Source organism: Conger conger, chromosome 16 (genome assembly GCF_963514075.1).
Source record: "Conger conger chromosome 16, fConCon1.1, whole genome shotgun sequence".
Classification (NCBI taxonomy): Eukaryota; Metazoa; Chordata; class Actinopteri; order Anguilliformes; family Congridae; genus Conger; species Conger conger.
This window is the reverse complement of record NC_083775.1, coordinates 19,627,997-19,640,930: the sequence shown is the minus strand read 5'-3', so window position 1 is coordinate 19,640,930 and position 12,934 is coordinate 19,627,997. Positions and strand designations below refer to the sequence as shown.

The 12,934-nt window shown below is 40.9% G+C and overlaps 1 long non-coding RNA gene across 1 annotated transcript; it reads left to right on the top strand.

Annotated features, from left to right (window-relative positions):
* The first annotated feature begins 2,192 nt into the window (after window positions 1-2,192).
* LOC133114461 (uncharacterized) lies at window positions 2,193-3,280 on the top strand. Its single transcript, XR_009705557.1, has 3 exons — window positions 2,193-2,348; window positions 2,870-2,996; window positions 3,144-3,280. It is a non-coding gene; the product is annotated as an uncharacterized LOC133114461 (long non-coding RNA).
* Window positions 3,281-12,934: the final 9,654 nt, after the last annotated feature.

Here is a 12,934-nt window from a genome sequence, read left to right as displayed (position 1 = left end):
ACTATACATAGCAACATCTTAAATGATGAATCATGAATTAATTTGTTGAAAGTTAATCTGTTCTTATATCATTATTTTGGCCTTGTTCATTTGAGGCTGAAACAAGTTGTTTTAATACTGTCCATATTTCTGTTCGACTGCAGATGGTGCTGTTGACTGGAAATAACTTCTTATTTATATGAAATTTATATTTATGTGTGTATACTAGGGCTGCACGATATGAGGAAAATAACCTCTCTCATTAACAACGCATTTTTGCCCACAGAACTGCTGCTCACTGGATGTTTTTTCTTTTTTGCACCATTCTCTGCAATCTCTAGAGACATGTTGTGCATGATCACATCTTTTCCCCATTCTGACATTTGGTCTGAAAAACGACTGAACCTCTTGACCATGTTTTTATGAATTTTGTTGCTGCGACATGATTGGCTGATATTTATGTCAACAAGCTGATGTACAGGTCTACCTAATAAAGAGTGCTTGTGTGTGTGTATATATATATTTACATATACACTCACACTCACCTACTTATTTATGCGATTATCTAATCAGCCAATCTTGTCACAGCAGTGCAATGCATAAAATCATGCAGATATGGGTCAGGAGCTTCAGTTAATGTTCACATTTTCCCCCATCCTGCTGAATCAGTGATCTCAGTGATTTCCACCATGACATGATTGTTGGTGCCAGATGGGCTGGTCTGAGTACTTCTGTAACAGCTGATCTCCTGGGATTTTCATGCACAACAGTCTCTAGAATGGTGCGAAAAACAAAAAACATCCAGTGAGCGGCAGTTATGTGGATGGAAATGCCTTGTTGATAAAAGAGGTCAATGGAGAATGGCCAGACTGGTTTGAGCTGACAGAAAGGCTACGGTAACTCAGATAACCACTCTGTACTATTGTGGTGAGCAGAAAAGCATCTCAGAATGCACAACATGTCGAACCTTGAGGCGGCTACAACAGCAGAGGACCATGTTGGGTTCCACCTCTGTCAGCCAAGAACAGAAAGCTGAGGCTGCAGTGGGCACAGGCTCGCTAAAATTGGACAGTTGAAGACTAGAGAAACGTAGCCTGGTCTTATGAATCTCGATTTCTGCTGAGGCATGCAGATGGTAGGGTCAGAATTTGGTGCCAACAGCATGAATCTTATCGTGGCTACACCAGGGCTTGAACTATCAGTCATGTACCTTAGCCACTCTATATCGGTAAGCACTTCTCCTCCACTGCCTCCATCGCATGTGGGGCCCCGCAAGGGTCCATTCTTGGGCCTATCCTTTGCTGCCCCTGGGAGATATTATCCACAAGTATAATATCTCTTACCGTTGTTATGCGGAATTTTTCAAATCCCATGGCAGGAACCAAGGAGTTGCTCCGATTTAACAGGCAGGTAAACTCGGTTATAAGTGGGAGCTTCTTCCAATTAAGAGCCAAACTAAAATCATTACTCTCTGTTTTTATCAGTTCTCTTTTAGACTACTGCAATTCTCTTTATGACAGTGTCAATCAGTCACTTCTCTCATGGTTACAGTTCAAAATGCTGTTGCAAGACTTCTCACTGGTACTTAAAGGGAATCACCTTTTGTTTTTAAAGCACTTAATCAGCTGGCTCCCTTGTACATCACAGACCTACTCTCCCCATATGTGACTCTTGCCTACCACTGTCAGGACAGCAGAATCCCTCCCCCTATTTCGACGCAGACTCAAAACACACCTCTTCAAACTCTACCTTAGTCCCCCCTCCTGATTTACCCCGCCCCCCCCTTCTGATACCCCTATCCCTGTCTAACCCCCCCCCCCCCCCCCCCCCCCAAAAAAAAAAAAAAAAATTGCACTTATGATGACGACTATATGTTTAGAACAGCAGTCCAGGTGTATTTTTCTTGTTCTGGATGTGATGCTTTGACTTGTGGTAGAACCTATGCACTTGTAAGTCGCTTTGGATTAAAAGCGTCTGCCAAATGACTAAAATGTAAAATGTAAAATGTAAAATGAGGTCTCACGTCCTCCAATCAACTACTCTTAGCTGTTCCACAGTCCCAGTAGAAGTTGAGACTGAACCAAACTTCTGCAGTGTAGTGCCAGTTAAACCAAATACTTTATTTTCTGAAAGGCTTTCATGGTCCAAAATGCAACAAGTGATGACTTCACTGAGATGTGTAAAACACACCAATCAGGTTTGGCAGGATGCCAAAGAAAATATGGCAGTAGCAGAAGCTGCTTATTTAGAGTGGTACCTGTGTCTTTAAGAGCCGTACTCATATTACATAATGACATTATCGTCTGTAGGGGCAGTCTTAGGAAATAGGAGAAAGTGAAACTATAGGTAGTTTGGGGTGAATTAATAAGGTAAGTCGCATACTTTTACACTGTTCAAAACTGACATCTAGTCGAGCCTGAGGATGGGTCTCGCAGTTGTTCATTGGTGACGAGAGGTTTAAAGTTGCCACTGGACTGTTTGTATATTTTGATAATGGAGACGTATTTTACCGAGATGGCTCCACCTTGTTTGAATGTATTTTGGTAGTACACTGTAAAATAATAGTAGTAAGAACAAAACATTGTAAGTAAGTAAAAACATTGGGCACTTTGTTTATCTGTGAATCAATCAAAGCATTTATTACTTTTATTTGTTTAAGATTACAACTCTCCTCCTGATTATAATGAGTTCTCAACCAACTGTGTCTGTAGTGTTTGTAGTGTAGACTACAATTGGTGGGTAATTAAAATAGATATTTAATCAGACGCCTTAATCTGTTAAATAAGGTTAATGTTGTTGTGTGCTGGATACATGTTATTGTAGGCAGAAATATGTATGGAGCCCAGATTTCTGTGCTACAGCCCTGGTTATGCAACATCATATGTTATAGGAAAATGCAAGTTTATGACCTACTTGAAGAACAGGAAGCCTGTGAAGGGTGTGTTATCTTAATACTGCACTGCAGTTTGCCTGGAACCAAACTCTACTGAACAGGAATGTATGCAATAAATATTCAGGTACAGAAAGAGATAGATTGTTTGCACTTTTTTACATTGTATACCCTTTGTGTATTTTCTAACTGCTAATATCTCCTCTTTGTCAAGTAAGCGACAATGTCTGTCCAGTCCTTGCTCATTTCCACCCTGGATGATATGTTGGCAGAGGATCTGAGGAGGTTTAAATTCTGGCTCTCAAACGATGTGCCTGAGGGTTTTAAACCCATTGGAAAGGGCAGACTGGAGAACAAATCTGTGGTTGACATAGTGGAGCAGATGATGGCGGCCTTTGGGGAAAAAGATGCAGGGAAGGTGGCACTGCATGCCCTGAGGAAAGCGAACCAGAACAACCTCGCTCTGGAACTGGAGAAAAATCTTGGTAAGAGCAATGACAGACAAACTCAACAATGGCAGAAACTTATGTTTTTTTGTTCTTACTTTAATTCCATGACCGAGAAATAGGATATTGTAATGACTTGAATTTTCTCTTGGGTGCGGTGCCATGGGTGAAGACGTGGCTCCATCTGTTCCTCCATGTCCAGTGGGACAAAATGGAGGGTCATCCACAGCCACCACACCTTTGGTGTCCATCCAGAATAACAATGGGAAGGTTCAGGCACCTGTGCTCAGCCAGATGAACATTGATGGTCCTCTCACTATGACCTTTAGTTGAGGTAAGTTCTATCGGATTCTGATTTATTCTGTGGGTAATCCACAGACTCATAGGCTCTAAACGTCACCCAAGCAATATCACCTCAGCAATAAATTACTTCATATTCTGTTCATCGCAATCACAAAAACCAAGACTACTTTGTGAAAATGTATTGTGTTTTCGAGGATTTAGTATTTTTGTCTGGCTTAAAATCAGTAAGGACTGACTGTATGCTGTAGATGTATGTCTTCCCATTTTATTTTACTATGGTCATTATTGCATGCATGGACCTCTGTGTCTATAATGCAATGATAGAACTGCTACCAATGCTGCTTACAGATGCTAGATATCCAACATCCACCTGAACACCTTCTTTACTCAGGAAAAAGGCAGAATACAGTTCAGCACAGAAACACAAAGGCCAGCAAATCCAAAATGCAGCTGCATCACTTGTCTACCATCTACCCAAGTGTGTCACAACCATTGGTCATCCCCCCTCTGAAGATTCATGATCCACTGTTCAGAAATCATCTTGGCCCCCTTCCCATCCCCCTCCCCTAACACTCTGATCATTCCTGCAGATTCAGATATTTTAAAGATTTGATTCAGTTTTATATACGTATATTACATTACATTTTCATGTATTTAGAATTTGTATGTTGGTTCTTGGTGAACAGGGCATGTGTACACTATGTCTAAAAGAATGTCTAAAAATGACTAAAATAAATAATGGACATTTACTCTCTTTGTTTTTCTCGTTGATAAACCTACTCATCAAATTTGAGTGACCATTATGTCAAAATGCGTGTTTCTCCCTCATCATTGTAAAGCGCATTAAGTCACGAGCTGGTGAAAAAAGCACTGTGTACATGTACATGCAAGGATTAGTACTTCTACTACTGCAACTAATAATAATAATAATAATAATAACAATAATCCTACTAATCCTACTACTACTACTACTACTACTACTTCTACTACTACTACTAATAATAAAAAAATGCCAGACTTCTAATGAACAAATCAATGGACAGACCAATATGTTTTTATTTATATACAGAAGCGCAAAGGATTTGTCACAATATACTTCATAATTTAGCCTTGCCTAAACTCCCCATAGAGCAGTATTAAGTAATTTCTTTATTTATTCTTATTTTTGTTTGACTTTAGCCAATGAAGATGTCCGAACTCAATTTTCTTGAATTTCTTAAAATACCTTTACTTATGTTCATTCAGCATGTTTCTGGTTGGAGTATTTAATGCTCATTTAATTTGTGCAAGCTGGGAAAGTGTATTAGCCTGGATGAGATGAACGGATTTTTTTGATGTGATAACTGCGTGTTCTAATCGTAAGGTATCGCAATTGTAATTGTTCACTAATTGAAAAATACTTTCACATTGAACGTTTATTCATAAATTTTCCTTATGGAAAGCGCATTTCCAATCATAAAATTAGACAGTCTGTTTATGCTTGTAAACTAAAATCCCAGTTGGGTGTGAATTAGAATAGGATTAGGGAGTTACAGGTGTGTATGGCAGTGACATCAATGGCATAGAGGTGTGAATGAGAGTGAGATCCATAAATGAGATGCAGAAGGTGAGGATGCTTGTGGCAAGGGCGTGGTTTGCAGGAACCAATTAATCCGAGGACCATGCCTACTGGTTAAGCAGGCACACACTGTGACGACTACGTTACGAATCTGTAATGTCGGGGACTGGCGGAGGACCAGGAGCGACTAAGGGTAATACCTTATAAGCGAACACGCTAATGCTAATATGTTCGCCACAAAATCCCGGGAAATAAGGGAACAGGGAGAAAACAAATACGGAGGGGACTTCTCCCGGAACAGGGGGAGGAACAGAAAATAACTCGGAGACAACTCCGACCGAAATAAAAGGAACAGCCCAAAAAAACAGCTACAGGAAAATAAAGCGACCCTTAAAAACCAGGGCGAACAACCCAACCAAAATGAGTGCTAAAAGGGAGCACTGCAAACCCCAGACCGGGGACCAAAATAAAAGTACAACCTAGTAAAAAACACTAGGCAAGAAAACAAATAACCTTGAGATGCAGCTCAGGAAAAACACAAACCAAAATACAAATACCGGGGCCAACGTCCCTCACCCACAAGCTCACACAAGCTATAAATGAAATCAAAAACAAAGACCCTTTCAGAAGGCGTCAGCGGTGCACACAACACCAACAAGCTGAGCGTCTTCCTTACCCGAACCAGCATGATACCTGACTCATTAAGCCACCGAGTCTACCGTGTGCATACCAGCTTGGTGCAAGAGCGAACAGTTGACACCAAAGCGCCGATCGACTGCCAGCGATGACTTTAAACACCCTCAGGGGGTAGGCTCCCCTGGCACTAATGAGGGCCAGGTGAAAATAATTAGCCCCTGCCCTCTGGTGGCCACAACCGGTCACTACCTTCCACCCATGACAGAATCAGCCTTTTAAAATGCGTGCCTCTTTCCACAGTAGGTGGCTGAGACCAGGGAACTGTCACATCGCCGTAGGAGAGAGAGCCGTTAATGCTGACTGAAGAACTTCGTTTCTTCTTCAATATTATAACTGTTTCGCTGCTGGTACTTCAAATCGCGTTTCAGGAAAGAAAGAGTCGTTACTCGAAATTCGAGGGTGTAAGACAAGTTCGGCTCTTTATTTGTGGTTCCAGGTAATGTGTACATTTACATTTACATTTTTGTCATTTGGCAGGCACTTTTAATCCAAAGCAACTTACAAGTGCATAGGTTCTTCCACAAGTCAAAGCATCACATCCATAACTAGGAAAATACACATGGAATGCTGCTCTAAACATATAGTCGTCCTCATAAGTGCAAATTTTTTTTTTTTTGGGTTAGACAAGGAGGATAGGGATATCAGAAAGGGGGGGGCGGGGGAAATCAGGAGGGAGGACTAAGGTAGAGTTTGAATGAAAAGGTGTGTTTCTAGTCAGCGTCGAAATAGGGGGAGGGATTCTGCTGTCCTGACAGTGGTAGGCAAGTCATTCCACCACTGAGGAACCAGAACAGAAAACAGGCGTGAACGTGCAGCTCGGCCGCCAGGTGCACGTAGAGAGGGAACCATAAGGCGACCAGAGCTGGCAGCCCGGAGTGGTCTAGCTGGGGAGTAGGGAGTGATCAAGGATTGTATGTAAGGTGGGGCAGTCCCCTTAGCAGCCTGAAATGCTAATCTCCTGAGCTTTCACCAATCTTACACAAATCCTTACTGGGAATGACACAGTTTATATGCAGTATCTGAACAAAGGGGGGATCTAGCCAGGAGGAAGTCTTCATACCTGTGATAATTCAATCTTTTCTTGGTTCCTCTTCCTGGCTAGCTCAATGATTCTTTACACATTATAATTTCTATTCACCTAGGGTTGCTTTCCAATGGCTCTCAGCTCCTAAGTTTTGGGGGAGAGCTTGCATTTTAAAAAGGGTGCTTAACACCCAGACAGAGACAGGATAAGGAGTGGAGACATACAGGTTTTACTATTGAGACTGTGAATAAATATATTACTAAAGAAAACACCAAGATCACACATGACTGAGCTGAAAGGGCTCTCCTGTCCTCCCCAGGGTGTTATGGCATGTGACAATGGTGTACATCATTGAAATGTGGGCAGACATGATGGGGTGTTTTGGGGGGTGTATCGTGGGTGCGTAGTCAACTGTGTGGGAGTTCCTCTTTCCGACAGAAAGAGGGCTTTTTTACATTACATTACATTACATTATTGGCATTTGGCAGATGCTCTTATCCAGAGCGACGTACAACAAAGTGCATACCCATAACCAGGGCTAATTGCGCTGAAAGACCCTAGAGGGAAGTACAATTTCAATTGCTACCCGTACAACAAAGATTTTTTTTTTTAAACAACAAATAAACAAACAAACAACAAAGCAAAAGTGACCAAACTTAACTATCCAAATACTGCTTACCTAGCCAACTAAAAATACTGAAACACAAAATAAATCACAAAGACAACAATTAAGGTTCACAGAGAGGTAGGGAGGGATGGGGAGAGGTGCTGCTTGAAGAGGTGTGTCTTCAGTTTGCGCTTGAAGGTGGGGAGAGATTCTACAGTTCTGACCTCAACGAGGAGTTCGTTCCACCACCGTCGAGCCAGAACAGACAGTAGTCGTGAGCGTGAGGTGGAGGTGGAGGTTCGAGTTTTTCATGGCGTTATACACGGTGCTCACTCAACAAATGTGTGCAGTACTTGTTATATCAAGATTTGCTCCCCAAGTCATTTCTCCAAAAAAGGCTCCATAATTATCCGGTTTATTTCAGGTTCAATAATAACACAACTTTATTCAGTTCAGGACTACAGCGTTTTATCATCCCATTTCTCATGCCATTATGACAACAAATACATTCACTGAATGCCTGGTTTTTTTATCATCATGCAGTCTTACCTTCCTATGTTTTCATATCAAGTTATCCTTAAGTTACATTTTAATGACATTTATTTTATAATTTATTTATTATCATTTTTGGAGGCTGGGTCCAAGCTGATTCTTTCAGTTTTAGACTACTCATGCTATTCCATTAGCTGGGAGACTCTTATTTCTGTAATTTTTTGATTTGTATGTGTCATTGATGCTGAAGGGTCTGGCCTGTAGCCCTCATTTAACCCTGTCCTATAATACTCATCTGGTGTTATGTATGTGAAGCACGATCTATACTTTGCTGGCTATATGGATGCTTATGTATGTGTCTTTACACTTACGTAAGTGTGAGAACAGGTCACATAGTGGTTTGTCTCCAGCCACAGACAGATTTTTGTGCATTTAGATTTAGAACGGTCGATCACAAACACATAGCCGTTGACATGTTTAGTTTAAGGTTGTATATATTGTACATTTACCATAAGGACACATGGTCACTTACGAGAGTCAGATGCTATGTCACGAGGAACAAGGGGCTTCAGAGGGAAGGCTACACCATCTTCACCTCTTAGCATTTGTGCTCATGAGATTCTGAGAGAGAGAGAGAGAGAATGTGAAGAGAAAAATAGGTTGTATGTTCACCCTGATGTTAGTGACAGACACATTGGCAGAGGCAGAGGGGTGTATATAATAAAGACTGCATTGACACAGCATAAACACGTACATGCTGTAGTCCCTCGTACGTGATCATACTCACCTCTCGCACTTTGCTAATTGCTATCTCGGCATCAGATTCTTATGAGTGATGAGTGGTTTTCATCTTGTGGTATAGCCTCTATATTGCTGTTCTCAAAGTCTTCTTCGAATGGTTGATTGAGATACCTTCACCCCTGTCCTGTGGAGATTGATTGCGATGTCACTGACTGATGTTTTGGGTTTTTTCTTCAAACCTCTCACAATTTTTCTGTCATCAACTGCTGTCGTTTTCTTTGGTCGACCTGTTCGATGTCAGTTGCTTAGTATGCCAGTGGTTTATTTCTTTTTCAGGACATTCCAAGTTGTTGTACAAGCTATCCCCAATGCACGTGCAATGGCTCTGATCAATTTCCCCTCTTTTCTCAGCTTCAAAATGGCTTGCTTTTCTCCCAAAGACAGCTCTCTGGTCTTCATGTTGGTTTAGCATTTCTAACATGAATGCAGTCTTCATGGGCAAAACTCAAGACTTAAACCAAGAGTAGACATTCAGAACTATTTCTTGTTTAACCAATCAATCTAACAGGACACATCTGGGCAACAAGAAACACCTGTCAGTCACATGTTCCAATACTTTTGCTCACCTAAATAATGGGTGGTCTGATACAAAAGGTGATGCATTCCAAGTTGTTTAACAAAACTAGATAAGTGAAATAAAAGCATAAATTCGGATCTGTCATCTCATGTACATCTTTTGACCTCAAACTCAATTGTCTTCAGTGTATAGCAAAAACAAAGGAATTGACCTTGCTGTTCCAATACCTTTGGAGAGGACTACATGGCAACGTTTAATATAGCGTTGCCACATGTTGGTACCTGAAAACATTTTACATCGTTGCCAATGGTAACATTATAAGCTAAGCAGTTGAAAATGCGAAGCATTCTCCACGCTAGCAAAGCTTGCCTAGCTACTTCATCAGAATGAGTATTGGTGTTTTATTCCGTTTGCTGGGGGGGATACGTAACATAACGTTAACAACAAGTCAACCTTACATCCTTGCACTATCGCTCAAAACCTTTGAACCCTCCCGTTCGGTGATGCAACCAGTCGTACGGCCAACAGCCTTCAAATTGGATAACTTACCTAGGTTAGCTACCTACGTTAACGACACATACTGACTGCAGGAATACCCATTAAATTAAATACCTGGTATTCCACCTCCATGGTTCCGTTTTTAGTGGTCGTCTGGTAGAAACACTCTATCCGTCCCGCAGGCAGGAGAAAGGTGAATTCGGAGTCTCGATTTAGTCCAAAAGCCCAAATGGAATCCACAAATCAAGCTAAACACACTATATAATAAATTCCAGTTGAGGTGCATATCGTAGATGGTCTGCGAACATTCACAGCGCGAACCTTCGCATTAGTTTCCAGCCACTTTCAATAGGTGATCTGCTGCTAATGTTAGTTAGCCTGCAACATAATTGAATGACTTCCTCAATCATTTTTTTCACTTCGCAGAACTTTATGACTTTGGGATTGGCCAGCGACTGTCGAGGTTGATATTCTCTGTGAGACAAATCACGTCAGACATAGCTTTCCGGTAAGACCAATGGCCGTGTCCCATTGTGATCAAAGACCAATTGCAAAGCACTTGTAACAGCTACACAGGACGGGGTCCAGGCATGTATCTCGATGACCCCCCGGAGCTCTTGCAGCTTGTTAAGCCTATGATGCCAAAAAGCTAATTTACCCATTAAAGTCCATTAAAAAACTACGACTTTATACAATTTATACAATATTGGACAGTACTTTCAAATTCTAAAATATAAAATATCTTCACTGTGAACTAATTACTCTCCAGTGACCGCCCCCCCCCCCCCCCCCCCCCCCCGAACCGCTCATAACAAGATACTTTTAAAAAAATTTTTAAAGAAGAAAGAATCCTATTAATTACCGTTTAGTTGCCCAGTGCACAGGCTCTGGTGCCAAAACGGGCCCATAGCCGAACATGGCAGCCTGCACTAATCGGCTTCTCGCGTCATGCCATTGAAGCTGCCTACAGTTCTTATATATTTCGATGTACACAGACCGTACTCGGGCACGCACTTAATACTACGAGGGAGATTAAACAATATCCATTCACTCCTCGCTAAACTAGTGCATTCCAGTTGCAACGTTAAATTATGTTCTTCTGGGCTGTGGAAGTTCTTGTGTTTTGTACAGTACAGAGCATGCCTTGGCAATATCAGTATTCACTGTGGGGTTTAGGCTATATGTAATTTTGGCTTGTAAGGGATTACATAAAATCTTGATTATGTAATTATGTATTCATAATGAACCCAGGATACTTAAAAAAAAAAAATGCATGAACTGATTACTGTTACTTTTCTAAAGATTACTTGAATACATTATGGATTACTTCAACATAGAAGCAGAGCTTTCCAGAATAACCCATAAAGCATCAGGATATACAGTCTCTGCTATTATTACTGTGTAATACACATGTAGTACCATTGTTGTTTAGTAATACTATACATAGCAACATCTTAAATGATGAATCATGAATTCATTTGTTGAAAGTTAATCTGTTCTTATATCATTATTTTGGCCTTGTTCATTTGAGACTGAAACAAGTTGTTTCGATACTGTAATATTTATGTTTGACTGCAGATGGTGCTGTTGACTGGAGATAACTTCTTATTTATATGAATTTTTATTTATGTGTGTATACTAGGTGTGAACCAATGGGGCCCTAAAATGGTCTCATGCCAAAGGGCAGCAGAAGATTAATGGAGAAGACTAGACGTCTCATTTGTTTTTCATTATTGAGTCAATACTTGTGTGTCTCCTCTACTGTACACTACATAACAAAGTCTTTGTGAACATGGCCAAGTGTCAATCTTACACCCTTGAATGTGTCTTCTGTCACTCATTCTGTGAGGTGTGGGGAACATTTAGTGGTAAACTTTCCACTTTCTCAGTCGCTCTCCCTCAAATACTGTTTGTCTGTCATCATACGATCATTGTTCAGAACAAGTACTTTCCTTCTCAGGCCAAATTGGAAGCTTCTATCTCTTTCCATCTGCTGGCTGAACAGCTGCATTTCCTGTTGGTATTTGTGAACAACCGCATGTGACTTCCTGTCTCTTTCAAAGAAGTGGGCCACCACCCTACCCCCACTGCCCAGTCAGAATCTCTTACATTACTCATATATATAACCCCAAAAAAAAATCACAATTTTGACAACCACCAGTATAGATCTGGCACACTTTAAACATGCACTAAAGCAGAAATAATGTACTACACACTCACGGAGCACTTTATTTTGTATTTATTAGACTTAAAAAAAGTCTAATAATGTTGTGTGTTCAAAGATGCTCTTCTGCATACCATTATTGTAATGTGTGGTTATTTGCGTTACTGTCACTTTCCTGTCAGCTTTGAGCAGTCTGCCCCGTCTCCTCTGATGTCTCTCATTAACAACGCATTTTTGCCCACAGAACTGCTGCTCACTGGATGTTTTTTCTTTTTCGCACCATTCTCTGCAATCTCTAGAGACATGTTGTGCATGATCACATCTCTTCCCCATTCTGACATTTGGTCTGAAAAACGACTGAACCTCTTGACCATGTTTTTATGCATTTTGTTGCTGCGACATGATTGGCTGATATTTATGTCAACAAGCTGATGTACAGGTCTACCTAATAAAGAGTGCTCGTGTGTGTGTATATATTTACATATACACTCACTTTATTAGGAACACCTACTTATTTATGCGATTATCTAATCAGCCAATCTTGTCACAGCAGTGCAATGCATAAAATCATGCAGATATGGGTCAGAAGCTTCAGTTAATGTTTACATTTTCCCTCATCTTGCTGAATCAGTGATCTCAGTGATTTCCACCATGAAATGATTGTTGGTGCCAGATGGGCTAGTTTGAGTACTTCTGTAACAGCTGATCTCCTGGGATTTTCATGCACAACAGTCTCTAAAATGGTGTGAAAAAAACAAAAAACATCCAGTGAGCGGCAGTTATGTGGATGGAAATGCCTTGTTGATAAAAGAGGTCAATGGAGAATGGCCAGACTGGTTTGAGCTGACAGAAAGGCTACGGTAACTCAGATAACCACTCTGTACTATTGTGGTGAGCAGAAAAGCATCTCAGAATGCACAACATGTCAAACCTTGAGGCGGCTACAACAGCAGAGGACC